The 18,143-nt window shown below is 45.2% G+C and overlaps 1 protein-coding gene across 4 annotated transcripts in view; it reads right to left on the bottom strand.

Moving 5' to 3' along the window:
* RBM26 (RNA binding motif protein 26) overlaps positions 1–18,143 on the bottom strand; it is a 1,920,204-nt gene that overhangs the window by 1,433,574 nt on the left and 468,487 nt on the right. The gene's annotated exons all lie outside the window — the stretch shown is intronic.

Genomic DNA, 18,143 nt, shown 5'->3' with positions numbered 1-18,143 from the left:
TATGTACCTACCATAACGTTCCATGTTAGTTGTCTTCTCTCGCCTTCTTTCTTGCTGGATGGGTTCGGAGCCGATCCTCGGCTCCGACTCGGCACTTGCTTTAGCTCGAGAACTCCTTTTACCAGCTCGAGGCAACCCTATATCCCATGATGCAAGGCAGAACTACCTCAGATCTCGTTTGGCAGCTAACTTACCCTGCTAAAGACTATCCTAACAGAATTAGGAACAATGGTTCCTAAAAGAAATCCTCATAACAACGTACCGGAGGAAACAATCTAATAGGAACTCTCCAAGATCTGTCCAGGCCAGGGGGAAGGAGGGAGGGGCCTTAAAGAAGGCGAGAGAAGACAACTAACATGGAACGTTATGGTAGGTACATAACTTCTAAATGTTAAGTTGTCAATCTCGCCTTCATTCTTGCTGGATGGGACCGCGTCCCTAGCACCTGTATCCCGGGTGGCTCAATGGAACAGACTCTTGAGAACTGTGGAACCAAAACTGGCCCTATCTCTGGAGGCCAAATCCAACTTGTAATGAGAGACAAAGGTATGAGGCGTGGCCCAAGTAGCCGCTGCACAAATGGTATCAATGGGTAGTCTATCCTGAAAGGCTGCAGAAGTGGATAGACTCCTGGTCGAGTGTGCTTTTGGCTTAGAAGATAGTTGTTTGCCTCAGAGAGTACACATAGGAAATGGTGGAAGTCAACCATCTGGATAAGGTCACTTTAGAAACTGGAAGACCTATCCTGTTTTCTGCATAGGAAACAAACAATTGGTCCGATTTTCTAATTTGTTTAGTTCTATGCAAGTAGTACCTGAGCTGACGATGGACATCCAAAAAATGCAGTTTCTGTTCAGCTCTGTCGGAATAGTTAAGGAAAAAGACTGGTAGATCTATAGATTGGTTAATATTGGTTTGAGATACAACCTTGGGGAGAAAGGAAGGGTTAGTTCTTAACGATACCCCTGTCCTTATGAAAAACCAAATAAGGTGAACGAATGCAGAGAGCTTGAATCTCGGAAACCCTTCTTGCAGAAGTGACAGCCAGTAAAAATATAGTTTTCCACGTCAATAACTTCAAAGAACATGAAGCAGACGGTTCGAAGGGAGGTAGTATCAAGGATGCCAACATTAAGTTTAGATCCCATTGCGGAGGAGGATGCTTTATAGGTGGTTTTAGGAGAAAAACTCCTCTCAAAAAGGCCTTGCATAATCTATGAGACATAATGTTATTGTCATGCAAGCCAACATGATACTTGGAAATAGCAGCCAGTTGTACTTTGACTGTAGATGACGAGGATCCTGAATGAAAAACCTCCGCCAGAAAATCTAAAACAGAATGTATGGGAGCAGTAAAAGGATCAATATTTCTGGAGTTTGCCCAAATCGAAAACGCCACTTGCTAGCATAAATAGTCCTAGTGGGCGACTTCAAAGAAGACACTAAAATGTCTCTGACTGAGTCAGAAATCATTGGTAGCCTGGCTAGGGAAGGAAGTGGAGCAACCAAGCAGTGAGGTTGAGAGAATGAATGGCCCGGTGCTGCTGACCCGACTGGTGGATCAAAAGATCCGGAACTGGGTCCAGATGCCAGGGCTGCACCAGGAGGTGACGATGCAGAGACGGAAACCAAATTTGTCGAGGCCAATATGGAGCAATGAGGATCAATTTGGCTCTCAAAACGGTGGCTTTCTGAATGACTTGTGGAATCAAGGGAAAGGGAGGAAAAGCATAAAGAAGTCCCCGAGGCCAATCCTGGGTTAGAGAGTCTCTCAGGGTTGACCTGGAAGGGAAATAGAGTGAAATAGTCTGGGCACTTGTTGTTTTGAGGGGTAGCGAAAAGATCGCAACAAGGAGTGCCCCACTTCAGAAAAATCTGATCCACTACAGATTGATTGAGAGACCACTCGTGAGGTATCAGAATAGATCTGCTCAGCCTGTCCGCCAATAGGTTGGACCGGGGATGTGCGTTGCTATCAGAAACCACTGAGAAGAGATCGCCCATTGCCAAAGTCTGAGAGCTTCTCGACATAACGGATAGGACCTGGTTCCGCCCTGTTTGTTGATGTACCAGACCACGGACATGTTGTCCGTTTGTACTGCAATAGTCCCCTGGGGAAGAAAGTCGCCGAGGGCTTGCAACGTTAAAAGCACTGCTCTCATCTCCAGGACATTTATGTGCAGATGGTATTCTATGGGTTGCCACGTCCGTGGACCATCCTGCCCTGATAATGCCCCCACCCGATCAGAGAGGCATCCGTAGTGACTGTGGCAACTGGAGGAGGGAATAAAGGGGCCCTGATGAAGAAGAGGGAAGATATCCACCAGCCCAGATGAGCCCTGCACGACTGTGTGACTAAGATTTCGTGTCTCATCGGAAGATTGTGGTGCGACCACTGCGTGAATAACATCCACTGCAGGAGACATGTGGAAGCGAGCCAGTGGTAGAAGAACAATGGCGCAGCCATAAGACCTAGAACCTTCAGGACAAATCTGGCTTTGATCTTGTTGCTTTGTAACAGAAGCCGAACAAATTTTTGGATGTCCAGAATTCTTTGATCTGTTAGTCTGGCTAACATTTTGACGGTGTTTAATTCTGCGCCTATAAAGGTGATAGATTGGCAAGGCAGCAGAGAAGATTTTTTGAAATTTACTGAAATTCCCAATTTCCTGCAAAGCTGTAGGGTGTAGTCTCTGGACTGAAGAAGCTGACACTTGGTGGTGGCGGAGAGGAGCCAGTCGTTCAAATAAGGAAACACCTGGAATCCTAGACGTCTCAGGTGAGCTGTGACCACTGCCATGCATTTGGTAAACACTCTGGGGGCTGAAGTGAGGCCAAAGGGCAGTGCTCTGAATTGGTAATGACTGGTCCCTAGCCGAAAGCGGAGAAACCTTCTGGAGCGTCTGTGAATCTTTATGTGATAGTACGCATCCTGAAGGTCTATAGAGCACATCCAGTTGTCCTTGCCCAGAAAGGGCAGAATGGACTGAAGCGTGACCATCTGGAATGTTGCCTTCTTGACAAATCTGTTCAGATTGCTCAGGTCTAATATTGGTCTCCAATCTCCCGTCCTTTTGGGGACCAAAAAGAATCTTGAGTAGACGCCGGATCCTACTTGGTCTGTCGGCACTGTCTGGACGGCTCTTTTTTCTAGGAGTTTTGAAACCTCCTGTTCTACCAAATCCCTTTGACCGGGTGAGATGTCTGGAAGGGATTGTAGAGTGGAAACCTTTGAAGGGGATCTTGTAACCCTCGGATATAATCGACTGTACCCACTTCTCTTGGGATAGGGATTGCCAGGCTACTGGGTACAGTGAAATCCTTCCCCCGACTGCCTCCAAAAGTGGACAGTCGGGCAACACCTCAGGGATGCTGAAAAGGCTTCTCAGGAAGAGACTCCCTGTTGCCCTGGTTCTGAGGACCCCCCCTGCCTCTAGGGCGCGTCTTATTGTTACCCCTCTGCCTCTGGGGTAAACTGACCACGTGTGTCCGTGTAGCTCCTTGGGCTTTACGGAACATCTTCCCCCTTCTGACCCTTGGGATATGGTCTAGAAGGAGTGGAAAATGGACTCCACGGCAGAAAGAGTTTTACCGTCCTGCTCACACCTGGTCAAGGTATCCTTCACCTGAGGTCCGAACAAAGCTGAACCATCAAAGGGGGTATTAGTGAAGGACGCCTTAAAGGGGTCCGCAAAATTACACAGCCGCATCCAGGCTTGGCGTCTAAGAGCAACTCCTGTGCCTGCGGCCCTGCTCGCTCCATCGGCCGCATAAGATATGAGCCGCATGGAGGAGTTAGATATGGAATTCAGGATAGCAAGCTGTGAGGCAATCTTTTCCTGAGCCCCAGCAGCAGAAGGATCCTGGACTACTTCACCCAGTTCTTTGAGAATATCTCGTTGAAGCCTGGTGAAGTGACAAAGATAATTCAGTGAACGCATAGCAAAGAAAACATCCGCTTTCCATACCTGTCCACGGTCCTAGAATCCTTGTTAGGAGGATGGACAGGTACTGAAGGATCCGCCAGTTCCTTCTTTGTGGCCGCCACCACCACCATAGCATCCACAGAGACACCTTTGGAAAGGAACTGTTTATCCGAAGGGGCCGTAATGAATTTGGATGGTCTTCTGGGGACAGGTTCCACAGAATCTGGAGCCACGCCTTCCGAGCCACTACCTGCATAAGTGGGTCGAAAGGCGGAGACACCCAGGAGGTGGAGGGTCGGGATCCAAAAGCCTCCAGGTATACCGACTCATCCTCGGAGGGGTCAATGGAGGGCCAATTCCCCCTCTGTTTGAGGAGCTCAAGGATGTCTGAAAAGGAGACATCCTCAGAGGGGTACAGTGGGGTACCCTCCGACTCATCTAAGTCGGTATCAGATGTAGTAGACTCAGGGAGTCTGTGTGTTTCCTCTTACACGTCCTCTTCTGAGGGGTTCCCCTGCAGGATCAGGAGAAACCTCGGAAGAGGAGGAAATTCCCAGTGGGGAAACCTGGGCGATGGATCCCTGGGCCTGTGAGCAAGAGGTTGGCAAGAGGCATCTGCAGGCACTGAAGAGGGAGGAGCTAGAGGGATGGACCGTTGACCAGGCTCAGAGGCCAGGACACTCCTCATCACCTCAAAAGCTCCTCTCCCGGGAGGCGGAACACACCCGCTCGAAGAAACAGGAATGGCGGCTCCAAAGAGAGAGAAGGCTCGAGGCCGATGTCGGCGAACTTACCAAAGCTGAAGCCCGAGAGGGAGAGCGGGTCGGACAAGGGTCCGATGCCACTAGCCCCTCGGAGCCGACAGTGGAAACCCGACGACCGGATCCCTCCAAGGAAGGTCTCAAGGAGGAGATCGAGCCGAGGATGATGGAGCCGAAGGATGTATCGGCTCGCATCGAAACAGTCGCTGTCCAGAGAAGCTCGCCCAACTCGGTGTGGAGTCGGAGGAGGAAGTTCAAGGATTGGGGCTATAGCGAAGTCTGTTGACGGGCTATAGAGCATTTGGGCCAGTGCCTGAGACTTCAACAGCCTGCTTACCACCCTCTCTAAATCGTGGTCAGACAGCCTGGAAGATCTCAAGATCGGCTCCGATGGCTCCGCTCCGACAAAGAGGAGACCCGGAGTGGATACTCAGTATAGAAGGGACCGAGATCTCTTACGGTGAAGCCATCGGAGCCGAAGTCCCTTGAACTCCAGATGGAGCCGAGGATATCTCGGCTCCGATGCTGGATAAAGTGTCGGGTCCAGCCCGGGCCGACAAAGCCACAGTAGTCAGGGTATCGGAGCCGGTCGCCAAAACCCACTACTTGAACAGAAGATGTATCGGCTCCAGCGGGCGGAGCCACCGGAGGAGGCTTGGACACTGTAGCCTGAGCCTTCGGTGGCTTAGGAGGTTTTCCTGACCCTGATTTAGGAGGAGAACCTTCTGGCTTAAGTAAGCCTCGGAGGATGAGCTTATTCCTCCTTTCCTGCAGGACTCTCTGGCTAAAAGCATGACACAAAGCACAGGAGTCCTGCAGGTGCAAAGGCCCCAGGCAATAAACACAAGAAGTGTGACCGTCTGTCAGAGACATTTTCTGACAGCACTGGTCACACTTCTTCAAGCCTGAGACCTTGCCTTCCTTTGACATCCTAGGAGGATGGAAACACAAACAATCCCAACAAACACACAAATTAATCCCTTACACAAACACACAGGAAGGGAATAACCAATGGGGAATTAGGCCTGACTAAAAACTTTAGATTAAAGATTATAAAAAGTTTGAAAACAAGGGAATAGGGTGGGCTGTAACTAACTACAGACTAAACTAACACTAAAAGGGAAAAATAAACCCCTAACTAATCTTTTTCTTATTTCACAAAGAAAAAACTTACCTCAGCTGGCAAAGGAGACCTCTTTCGCTAAGCGGCAAACGAGATCTGAGGTAGTTCCGCCTTGCATCATGGGATATAGGGTTGCCTCGAGCTGGTAAAAGGAGTTCTCGAGCTAAAGCAAGTGCCGAGTCGGAGCCGAGGATCGGCTCCGAACCCATCCAGCAAGAATGAAGGCGAGATTGACAACTTAACATAATTTGGTAATGCATTGAACCAGCCTTGAATCTTGGGTATCATCTGCATGATTGTCTGATTGGAACATGCAGGTATGCCTCTTTTAGCTCTAAAGTCACAAGCCAAGCATTCTTGCCCAGCATGGGCAGAAGCTGCTGCGAAGTCAACATTTTGAATTTTGGAATATCCAGGAAAGTGTTCAGAATAGATAGGTCCTGTATCGGCCTCCAGGCCTTGTCCTTTCTGGGTACCAAGAACAGTCTTAAGTAAAATCCTTGTCCCTGCTCTTGCTCTGGTACTAGTTGAATGGACCCCATGTCCATGAGGGATGAGACTTGTTTTTGTGCCTCTGCCCATTGATTTTTTGGCAGTTCTGGCCAGCCGTTTGCCATTGGCAGAGTATGGAAATGGAACTTGTAGCCTTGTGACACTATGTTTAGAACCCACTTGTCCTGGGTTATGATGTGCCAATTTTCCCCCTAAGGGTGCTGCCAGAAGATAAGTGCTTGGTGCAGGCAGGGGGAAGTAATTGGGACTGTTTTCTGTATGTTTGTGATCTATCTTCTCCAGCATTGGAGGAAGAAGCACCCCATTGCTTGGGCCTGTAAAAACCTTGCGCCTGGGATCTACCCCTAGGGCGTCTGGATATGCCCCTTTGAGGTCTGTCTGACACAGGAAAGGACCAATTTTTTGTAGGCCAGTGTCTACAAAACCTAGGTGGCTGTACTTGTAAAAAATCTTTGACAGTTTGCATAGATTTAGCTTTGTCCTCCATTTTCTTTAACACCTCTTCTGCCTTAACACCAAACAAAGTATCATGCTGTAAAGGTGCATCTAGTAATTTAACTTTAACAATCAGGCAGATTTTGTTCCTTTAACCAAGCATGCCTCCTAATTACAGAACCCGTAAGTGTGGCCCTGCAGGAGGCCTCCAAAGATTCAAAACCACATTGCAAAGTATGTTTTCCAACTTGTTCTTCTGCATACAATAAATCCTGCATTTCCTTGTTTTCTGCACATTCAGAATTTAACATTTTCTGTTTAAGCAATCCCATGACATGTTGCCGATACTTAAGCATATGAAATTGACAGTTTAAGGCCCTTATAGCCAAAGTTGCAGAAGTGTAAACCTTTTTTCCCCATCTATCCAGTGCCCTTGAATCTGTCAGAGGGGGTTGGGTTTTTTGCAGTGGAAGCCTTACCTCCCTTTGGACCCTGTGAAATAGTTTCTGGGTCAGCAGCAGGGTTTTTAAAAAGAAATTTGTGCGAGTCAGGAACCCTGTAATATCTGTCAGGCTTAACAGGAGCTGGGGGGTAAGGAGGCAGCGGTCAGACTAGACTCCAAAAACACATCATCTACAATGTCTAACACAGGTGGAATGGCTAGGGGCCTGTGCTGAGGTAGTCAAAGAAAATCCCTGAGCCTCTTTTAGATTCTGAAAAATCTTGGCTCTCCCAGTGGAAATGCTCCCTCATGGTATGTAAGGTTTCCCCAAAGGAATAGTCCTCAGAAGGAGATGATGAAGGTATAGATTCTTCAGCATCAGAATCCTCATAGGGGGGAAGAGAATATGCCTAATCAGAAGAGGAATCAGAAGAAAGAGAAACACTGTCTGAAGATTCATAGTCAGTGTCTTGCCTAGGCCGCTTATCAGGAGGGGGATGGGAACCCCTGATCAAGGTAATCAAGTGTTCGGCCATTTTGAGCCTCTGTTTTTTGGGCATAGAGGCCTGTCCACGTGGCTCTTGAATTTGCTTCCTTGCTTTAGAAGGTGCTTTAGTCTTTGCCTTTGAAGCTGAAATCGTTTTAATGTAAAGATGTTTAGGTCTGAATACACCCTCAGAAGCCGATACCTGCTCAGCGGCTCCAGACCCATCTGAGGGATTAGCGTCCGAGGCTCCAATACCTTGATTATCCAGAGGCATGGCCGACTCCAAGTGGGAGTCGGTAGCGCCCTGCGACTCTAAAGTAGCGGGTGTCAGGGGCTGCGAAAGCACCTCACCGAGAACCGGCGAATGGCTTAGGAGAAGCTTCGTCGTCGATTTTGGGCCTCGGATGTTTTTCTCTATCCTTTTCTTTGCATTTTTTGTAAACTCCGGTAGTCGGATGGCTATCAGATGACAATTCAGGATAAATAAACCGGCGTCCAAAAAAGTTTAAAGCAAAATCATACCGATGCTCAATAGTACGTTGGTTAAATCTAGAACAAAACCGACAACCAGTAACGTTGTGATCAGGGCCTAAGCAAGGAATACACTAAGAATGAAAATCCTTATGAGGTATTTGCTTTCCACAAGAAATATAATTATTAACTTTTTCTGACATCAGTCTGGAGCACGAAAAAAGTTTCGCCAACGGGGTACTTAGCTTTATAGAAGACTTCGGATCTGAAACTCAATCAAGAAAATCTAAGGAGTCAGCCGACCGGCACTTGTGAACCGCTTCTGCTTCGGGCACCGTGCGGCAAGAAAGACTGAAGAAAATGGCGTAGGCTGCTACTTTTATATCCCTGATGACCTGGCGTCAGGGAAGGGGCAACAGCAGCCGACGCAGGTCCCAAGACTTTGGAATTCAGTCCGACTGAGGGCAACCTGCCAGCAGATTACCCAAATGTAATGACTGCAACAGAGAAACACGAAGAACATCTGCAAGGTATCATCCTGTTTGACCAACCTTGAGGTATACTTGCTGCTAATGTAGATAGAAAACTCCACCTTTAGTCTGTGCAGTTGATGGTCTAAATTTGTGGAAGACACTGCAGCATTGCACTGCTGAAGTACCTTCTGTGGCTTTAAACCATGTTTCAGTAATGGCACAGATGTCTATATTCTCCAGAGTGAGGATAGTTTGTAGGGTGTGGAGTTTCTTGTTAAGGCGCCTAGCATAGATCAGTAACACGTGCAGGTTCCTTTGGGTTGTATTTGCTATGCTGGTAGGTTTATCAGTTTCACATTTTCTAAAAAGGCTTTAAGTGGGCAGACAAAATTTAAGTCAAAATCTGGAAGCCCACAGGGAGACAAGTGCAGGCCATGTTCAGCAAAGCAACATGGTAAGTTGATCATGTCCTCCTAGACTGACAGGTAGCAAATCCCCCTGGACTGCCACAAGAAACTAAGCCAATTGTTTAAGTCAATATTTTTTGTTCATACTGTGGGCATCATCCTTGGTGAAGGCAAAATGGTGCTCACTGTGAGGAGCACACCAGTCTGACAAACATTCAGTGCTCTCTAACACCTCTCTTCATATAATCCAGAGGGGTATGTGTCAGGTCATTTACTCCCACATGGACTATGATAGAATCATACTGACACAAGTAGTGTAATGAAATGAGTGCGTGTGAAACTTAAAGGATCTTGGCTCCAGATACACAGCTGATCATAACCTTCTCCTTATACAGTCTGGTAAGTACGGTACCTGTGTCGTAGAATGGAGCTCACTATGACAACAGTCTTGGGTAAAATGTTAGCTTGCCTTAAGAGTTTACTGGGTATAGGCTTATGTGCAGTGTTTGGGTTGCTTTTGGCGTATGCTTTAGAAATTGTGGAGAATAAAAATTGCCGTTTGCAAGCTTAGGTCATCTTTGAAATTTGGGATGATTCTGTTTTGGTGCCTTGCATAACATGGTGTGTGGACACTGTGTGATGGATGTAGCAGAGTCACTTTTGCAATATAGGCAATTATATGGGTTATATCCTGTCAAGCATATAACAGGACAGCTTCCAAAGCTTCGGGACACGTTCCATATGCCCAAACTTTCAGTCAGCTCAAGCTGGGTTGACTAAAAAGACAAGTTAATGCATCAAGCCTTTCAGAAATTTAATGCCAGCGACAGACGAGCCCTGAAAGGACAATGCTAGAACAACAAAATATAAGTGTACACATCCTGGTATTAAGCACACCTAAAAAAGTACAGTTGTGTACGCTTACCATAAATGTAGATGTTCGAGTGTATTCACTGTTGCAGTCATTACATTTGGGTAATCTGCTGCCAGGTTGCCCTTGTTCGGCCTGATTAACAAAGTCTTGGGTCCTGTGTCGATTGCTGTCTCCTCTTCCATGACGTGAGGTCGTTAGGGGTATAAAACATGTAGCCGATGCCATTACATTAGTTTTTCTTGCCCCAGATGTCAGGTGCCCTCCAAATGGGGAGCAAAAAATATATATATATATATATATATCTATATATATATATATATATCTATATATATCTGTATCTATATCTATGTATCTATATATATATCTATATATCTATAAGTATACAATTTAAAACACAAAAAATATACGTCCAAACAAAAGCAAAGCATAGTAAAAGAAAGGAGAGGTATAGTAAGGGAAAAACAGGGGCTGGAGGGTGGGTAACCAGGACTGCAACAGTGAATACACTTGAACATCTACATTTACGTTAAGTGTACACAACTGTACTATGTTCTTCGTGTTTCACTGTTGCAGTCATTACATTTGGGTAGAATCCCAACGCTATGGTTGGGAGGATGGATTTATACAGCATTAGGAGCAACTATAAGGCCCTGCAGGATAGCAGTGGCAAAGCCAGCTCTGGATTTAGAGAAGAGAGGTACATGGTAATGTTTGGTGAACGTATGAACTGAGCTCCAGGTAGCAGCTTCTAGAATTTCTCTGGTAGGAACCCCTCTGAGAAAGGCTGCAAAAGTAGATGCAGCCCTGGTGTAATGAGACCTGATCCCCTTGGGGATAGGTTTACCATAGTGCATATAGCAGAAACGAATACAATGGCTTATCCATTTGGAAATAGTCTGCTTTAAAATAGCCTTTCCCTCTACCCCTGCAACAAATGCCACCAATAGTTGTTCAGATTTTCTTAGAGATTTCGTCCTGTTTAGGTAGAATCTAAGTTGTCTGTGTACATCCAAGGAATGCAGAATCTACTCACCCTTGTTCTGTGGATTAGGGAAGAATGTTGGCAGATGAATGGTCTGATTAAGAGCCACACTGGATGCCACCTTAGGCATGAAATATGGATTGGTCATGAGTTCCACCCTGTCCGGATGAAAAATAATGAAAAGCTCCACTAGCATAAGAGCCTGTAATTCTGAAATCCTTCTAGCTGAAGTGACTACTAAAAGGAAAGCTGTTTTCCAAGAGAGAAATTTTAGGTCTTCAGTAGCAGCTGGCTCAAAAAGAGGGAGAGTGAGTTTTTCCAAAACAAAATTGAGATCCCATGCAGGGGTTGGGTGCTCTCCTGGGAGGTCTTAAATTTTTGGCCCCTCTGAGATACTGCTTTAGCAGAGGATGAGAGAAGACGGGAGGTTCTGTGTTGTAATGAGCTGAAATGGCAGAAGCATGGATTTTTATGGAAGAAAAAGATAAGCCCTTGTGAAGCATCACAGTTAAGTATTGCAGAATCTGAGGAATATTGGGCATTGCTGTGCTTATTCCTTGTGATTGGGTCCAGGCACAGAATCTTTTCCATTTGTCAGCATAAGATTTTCTAGTACTAGGCCTTCTAGACTCCAAAATGACACTCATCACTGGTTTGCTGAGGGATGCCAAGGGTGAAATTAACTGATTAGCCACGCTGCAAGATTCAAAGTTTGGAGCTGAGTGCGCAGAATTTGGTAGTTCTGTTGAGACAGTAGGTAAGGTGTCTGAGGCAGGTGCCACAGAGGAAGGTGTGACACATTGTGCAGGAGTGGGTACCAGTGTTGGTGAGGCCAGTCTGGAGCAATCAGAATCATTTTTGGCTTGTCCTGTTTTATTTTTAGTAGAACTTTGGAGAGCAGAGGCAGAGGGAGAAAAGAATAGACTGTTTTTTCCAGCTGAATGATAGAGCATCCACTTTCCAAGCTTTTTTGTGATGAATTTGTCCAACTGATAGTTCTGGGGTGAGGCAAAAAGGTCTATGTCTGGGTTCCCCCATTTGCGTGTCAACATGTTGAAAACTTGTGGTTCAGTTTCCATTCGTGTGGGTCCAGAAGATTTCTGCTTAGTTCGTCTGCCAGAGTATTTAGCTTTCCTAGCAGGAATTGAGCTTGTAGTTGTATCTGAGAGGTCAAGGCCATGTTCCACAATGCCATGGCTAGTCTGCAAAGGGGGTAGGAATGTGTACTCCTGTTTATTTATGTACCACATAACTGTGGTGTTGTCTGTCTTTATCATTAGCTGTCCTGGATGAAGGTAGTCCTTGAACGCTGTCGGAGCATCCTGTACAGCTAGCATCTCTTTCTGATTGATAGGTAGGTGCATTTGATTTGGGCTCTATTTGCCCTGAATGCACTTCCCTGCCATATGAGCCCCCCCAAGCATAGTCTGATGTGTCAGTTGTTAGGGTTGGGGCGGCAGGGGGTGGAGTGAATGGCAGTCCCTTGGTTTGGTGGCAAGCCTCTCCCCACCATAGGAACTCTAGTTGCAGGCAAGGTATAATAGCAATCATTGTTTCCAAGCTGTGACAATGTTGACTCCATAAACTTTTTAAGTGCCACTGAAGTTTCCTCATATGCAGTCATGCATATGGAATTAGAAGAATGCAGGAGGCCATGAATCTCAAGGCTTGCAGAATTTGTCTTGCAGATAGTAGGGTTTTTGTGGCCAACTGTTTTGAAGTAAATCAATTGAATTTGCTTTTCTGGCGTAAGGTAAATCATCTGGGCAGTTGTATTCAAGCTTGCACCCAGGAATGTAATATCTGAGAGGGTACCAGTTGTGATTTATTTTCGTTTATGGTGTACCCTAGACAAGTTAGAACCCTTTTTACAAACGCCAGATGCTTTTAGAAGAATGTCCTTGTTTTCTGCCTGAATTAGACAATAGCCCAGGTATGGATATATTTGAATATTTCTTTGCCTGCAAAATGCAATTACTGGTGCCAAGCACTTTGTGAAGACCCTTGGCGCAGTAGATAAGCCAAAGGGCAGTGCAGAAAACTGGTAAAGCAAGTAGCCTGCTTTGAAGCGGAGGTATCTTCTGTAAGATTCCCTGATTGGGATATGCAGGTAAGCCTCTTAAGTCTAGAGTTACCAACCAGGCATCTTTGCCTAGCAAAGGTAGTAACTGTTGAAGAGTCAGCATCTTGAATTTTGGAATGTCCAGAAATGTGTTTAGAGTGGATAAGTCCAAAATTGGACACCATGATTCGTCTTTTCTGGGTACCAGGAAAAGTCTGAAATACAAAACTTGTCCCTTTTCCTCTTCTGGTACTGGTTGAATAGCCCCCATGTTCACAAGGGACAGAACTTGTTTATGGGCCTCTGCCCACTGATTTGGGGGTAGATCTGGCCATCCGTTTGGGATTGGCAACGTGTGGAAGTGAAATCTGTATCCCTGTGATACTATATTTAAAACCCATTTGTCCTGGGTAATAAGTTGTCAGTTTCATGCATGAAGCGCTAGTTTTCCCCCCAAAGGGGCGGCTAAGAGGCAAGTGCTTGCTGATTGTAGAGGGAAGTCATTGAGACTGTTTACCATAGGGAGGTGCCTTGTTGCTTCCAGATTTAGAAGTGGAGGCACCCCATTGTTTTGTTGTAAAAGTTCCTTGTGACTGAAACCTGGAGCCTTTGGAATGTCTTGATTTGACTTGAGCGGCTCTCGAAGGGACTGGAAAGGACCAGTTCTTAGTAGGGCAGTGCCTACTAAATCTTGGAGGTTGCACTTGTAAGAAATCTTTCACAGTTTGCATAGATTTAGCTTTATCTTCCATCTTTAACACTTCTTCAGCCTTATTATCAAAGAAACGGTCCTGCTGTAAAGGAGCATCCAAAAATTTTGCTTTAACATGGTCAGGCAGAGTTTGCTCTTTGAGCCAAGCATGCCTTCTTAGCACAGATCCAGTTACAGCAGCCCTGCAAGAGGCCTCCAAAGAATCAAAACCACATTGCAAAGCATGTTTTCCAACTTAGTAAGCTGAATGCAATAAATCCTGCAATTCTTTATTTTCCACACAGTCAGAGATTAACATAATTTTCTGTTTAAATGATATGATACGCTGTTGATATTTAAGCATATGAAAATAACAGTTTAAAGCCCCGATTGCCAAGGTTGCAGACGTGTAAACCTTCTTACCCCATCTATCCAGCGCCCTGGAATCTTTATCAGAAGGGGTAAGATTTTGGGCAGTAGAGGCCTTAATGCCCATGGGACCTTGAGAAATGGTTTCTGGATCAGCAACAGGGTTTTTGAAAAGGCATTTGTGGGAGTCAGGAACCATGTAGTATCTGTCTGGCTTACAAGGAGCCGGAGGCAGAGAATCAGGAGTCATACTAGATTCTGAAAAAACATCAACAATGTCTAGAACAGGAGGTATAGCCAAAGGCCTATGCTGAGGAAGTAGAAGAAAATCCCTAAGTCTCTTTTTAGATTCAGAGAAATCCTGACTTTCCCAGTGGAAATGTTCCCTTAAGTCATGTAAAGTTTCCCCAAAAGAAAAATCCTCAGGGGGAAAGGCAGAAGGAATGGAATCCTCTGCATCAGAGTCCTCATAAGTAGGAAAAGACAAATCTTGTCCATTAGAAGAGTTAGAAGAAGAAGTAGAATCCTGTTCAAAAGATTCATAATCAATGTCTTCCCTAGGCTTCTTAGTAGGAGGGGGTTGGCTACCCATGATCAGAGTAATTAAATCTTTAGCCATTTTGATCATTTGTTTTTTAGGCATAGGGGCCTGCACATGTGGACCAGGCGTCAGTTTTTTAGACACAGATTCCGATTTTGGCCTTAGTTTTGAAGATGGCGGTCTAATATACAAACCTGTACGCCTGAAAAAACCCTCAGAAGCCGGTACCTGCACAGCAGCTCTGGACCCATCTAAGGTAGAGACATCCGCAGGTTCCATAATTTAAGCATCTCGCAGCATACCGGACTCCAAATGGGTCTCAGTAGAGGTCTGCGAATCAGAAGTAGCGGGTATCAGGGGCAGCGAAAGCACCTCACTGAGTACCGGCGACTGGCTTAGGAGAAGTGTTGTCATCGGTTTTGGACCTCAACCATCTGTCTCAGTCTTTTTCTTTATGTTTTTTTTGGTATTCCGGTAGTCGGATTGCTAACAGACGACATTTTTGGATAATTAAATTTTGAGCCAAAATATTTAGAAGCAAAAATATACCGACGTTTAATCGTGCGTTGATTAAATTTAGCACAAAACTGACAGCAAGGCACACTGTGGTCAGGGGCCTAGGCAAGGAATACAGTACAAACGAAAATCCTTATGAGGTATTTGCTTCCCACAAGTAATGCAATTATTAACTTTTACTGACATCGGTAAGGAGCAATAAAAAGTTTCCCCAATGGGGAACTTAGCTTTTAGCTTAAGACTTCGGTTCTGAAACTCGAAAATGAAAATTTCAGGAGTCGGCCGACTGGCACTTGCTATCTGCTTCGGGCACCACGCGGCAAGAAAGACTGATGTAATGGCGTCGGCTGCATGTTTTATACCCCTGACGACCTGACGTCATGGAAGAAGTGACAGCAACAGACGCAGGACCCAACACTTTGTTTATCAGGCTGACTGAGGGCAAAATGCCAGCAGATTACCCAAATATAATGACTGCAACAGTGAAACACGAAGAACATCAAGAGGATAGAGGGTGGAAGCTGCTACTGCACAAGTTACTATTTGAACATCTCCTGTTATGGCAAGTTTACTTCCATAACTATACTATGTTCATCATATTGTTCACTGCTGCAAGTAGCCTTAGCTCTATGGGTAAGGATACCCTAGCTTACTACCTTTGGGGAGTGGGAGGAAGAGAGTCCAGAAAGCACAATAGAATGGCCCTAGCAAAGCATGGTCTAGTCCTAAAAAAGTTATCATGCTTACAGGGCTTTGTAAAAGTACATACCATGAACCAAACTGTTGCTTCTAGAATACTTTTGAAGTCCAACCTTTTCCAAAAAGCCATAGATGAGGCCAAGACCCCAGTAGAGTGGGTATTTGACCCTGCCTAGAATACTTTTCTTCTGGTGAGTATAGCAAAATGTAACAGCGTTAGACAACCATTTGTAAATAGTCTGCTTTGACATAGGCTGATCTGAAAATCTGAAAGAATTAGTTCTTTCAAGATAGTACCAGAGTTGTCTGTCAACAGAGGTATGGAGTATCCTTACAATAAACAAGACATGCAGAAACACAGCTACGCACAACACAGCTAAACCAAGTGCAACAAACAGCCAAAAAATGTATAAACACAGTCCACAAAAGCATTGCACTAGGGATGACAAAGGCATTTAACATCGGTTGTAGTTTACTCCACAAGTAAACAAGGATAACCGCTTTCAAGGAAAATAAAAATTCTGCTTCATCAGATCCACCATACGCACAACAGAAGCAGCTTACATACTACATACCCACCAATTATAAGCTAAATTGACTCGCACACCCTTTTTCATTTAAAGGTACCAATACATACAAAAAAGACATAAAACAAAAGCATTTAAAATATTCACCTAAACAACCTGCATGCTTTAAATACAGGTTTAAGAGGGACATTCTCATGTAGTCCCAACCCTTTGTGTGCTTGCATCCTAAAAATTCACTCAAGTTCCACAGACTCTGTACGCATCCTGATGTCACCCATTTTCAGGGTTTCAAAAACCCTATCAATAACTCTAAACCTGAACTAATGCTCAGCTCTCTTCTCCACTATGTTTCGCTAGAGCACTTGACATGTAATTGATATTAATGGAATAAAGGTGTTCCCTTATACGCTCCTTAAACATCTGATTGCTCTTCCTCACAGAATGAAGAGCATGTGAAAAAGTGATCTAAGTAAATAACATCTTTAGTGTCACAGCTAGCAGAGACTTTAAAATAAAATCTCCTCCCATTATCAGGGCACACAAAAATATTATCTGTCTCAATTTGTGCAATATTTACATCCTCCAAAAGGAAATCTGCAATTTCTTTCAATCCCATCTCTACTCCCCTTAACTCTATTGGGGTAGCAAAGGAGCTGCTTAAGATTATTTTTATTTTTAAACACACAGGCAGTTTCATCACCCACAATAGTCCTAATCTTCTAATCCATTAACAGAACCGGCCAATGCTTAACAGCAGTAACATCATTCATGTTGCTGCAATATGTTACTAATAAGCTGAAGCATCTAAGTGGTTCCTCTTTCTGTTCTAAGTTATATTCCCTACATTTCCTAGAAAAGTATGGTAGCCTGCTACCACATCGAAGATAGTGACTAGCATTAAGTCCAACTTCCAATTCCCTGCTTTTAAATCCCCCCTCTCCTTAAAATTGTGTTCTACCCCCCCCCCCCAAGTACTAGGACTAGTCCTAGTCTTCATCTGAGGAGGTGTTAGTGGATGTCCTACTGAAGGGAGTAGCTGGAGAGAAAGCCTGAAGGGGAACAGGAAGAGGATAAGGCTGACACAGGGGCCATGAAGGCACTGAACAGGCTTTGTGAAAAAGCTTGGCAATACAAAGCTTGTTCCTGTGGCACAAGAGCAACGTGTTTAGTTTTTCTTTTTTTCTTTTTGGGCTCTTCCATGTGATGGAAGGTGGACAGGCTCAACATCGGCCTGAAGTCTACGATGTCCATATGCACATCCTCCCATACAGAGATTTGAGTGATGTCATGCAGGCCTTCGGAAATAAGCAGTGGTTCCCCCCTTTTTGCCTGACTCAGACGTCTGAAATTCTCTCGCAGACATGATGGACCCCTTTGGGGCTTCCACGGTGGAACCTGCCAAAGGGTCATCCACAGACTGCAGTATGGCCTCCGGCCCTACACTGACCTCAAGAGGGATGCCCAGAACAGAGGGCATAGAGAGAAGATCAAGCCAAGGTTTCTGGCCTTTTTTTGTGACTAGTCCAAAGAACCCAGTGTAACCATCAGGTGCGCTAAACATTTAAGACGTTGGCTCTCTAATCAAAGCTTAAAGGAAGCTAAAAGGCTCCTAATGGTTTTCAGGATGAACGACTTCCAAATAGCATAAGTGGTATGGCCGTGGTCCAGGCCTAGACAGAACAAGCAGAGGTCATGGGAGTCCCTGTGAGGAATCTGCTTCCCACACTGACACTTGCCCTTCCTACTGTACATGAAATCACTCAAAAAACAGTAGTAACCAAAAAATGTTAAGAAAAACCCTTATGCGGTACTTATCTGAAACACTAATCTGGCAATCGAACATC

The sequence above is a fragment of the Protopterus annectens genome, chromosome 5.part1 (assembly GCF_019279795.1).
Source record: "Protopterus annectens isolate FY-2018-M chromosome 5.part1, PAN1.0, whole genome shotgun sequence".
Taxonomy (NCBI): domain Eukaryota; kingdom Metazoa; phylum Chordata; order Ceratodontiformes; family Protopteridae; genus Protopterus; species Protopterus annectens.
Note: the sequence above shows the minus strand (reverse complement) of the source record. Positions and strands in the feature narration are given on the sequence as shown.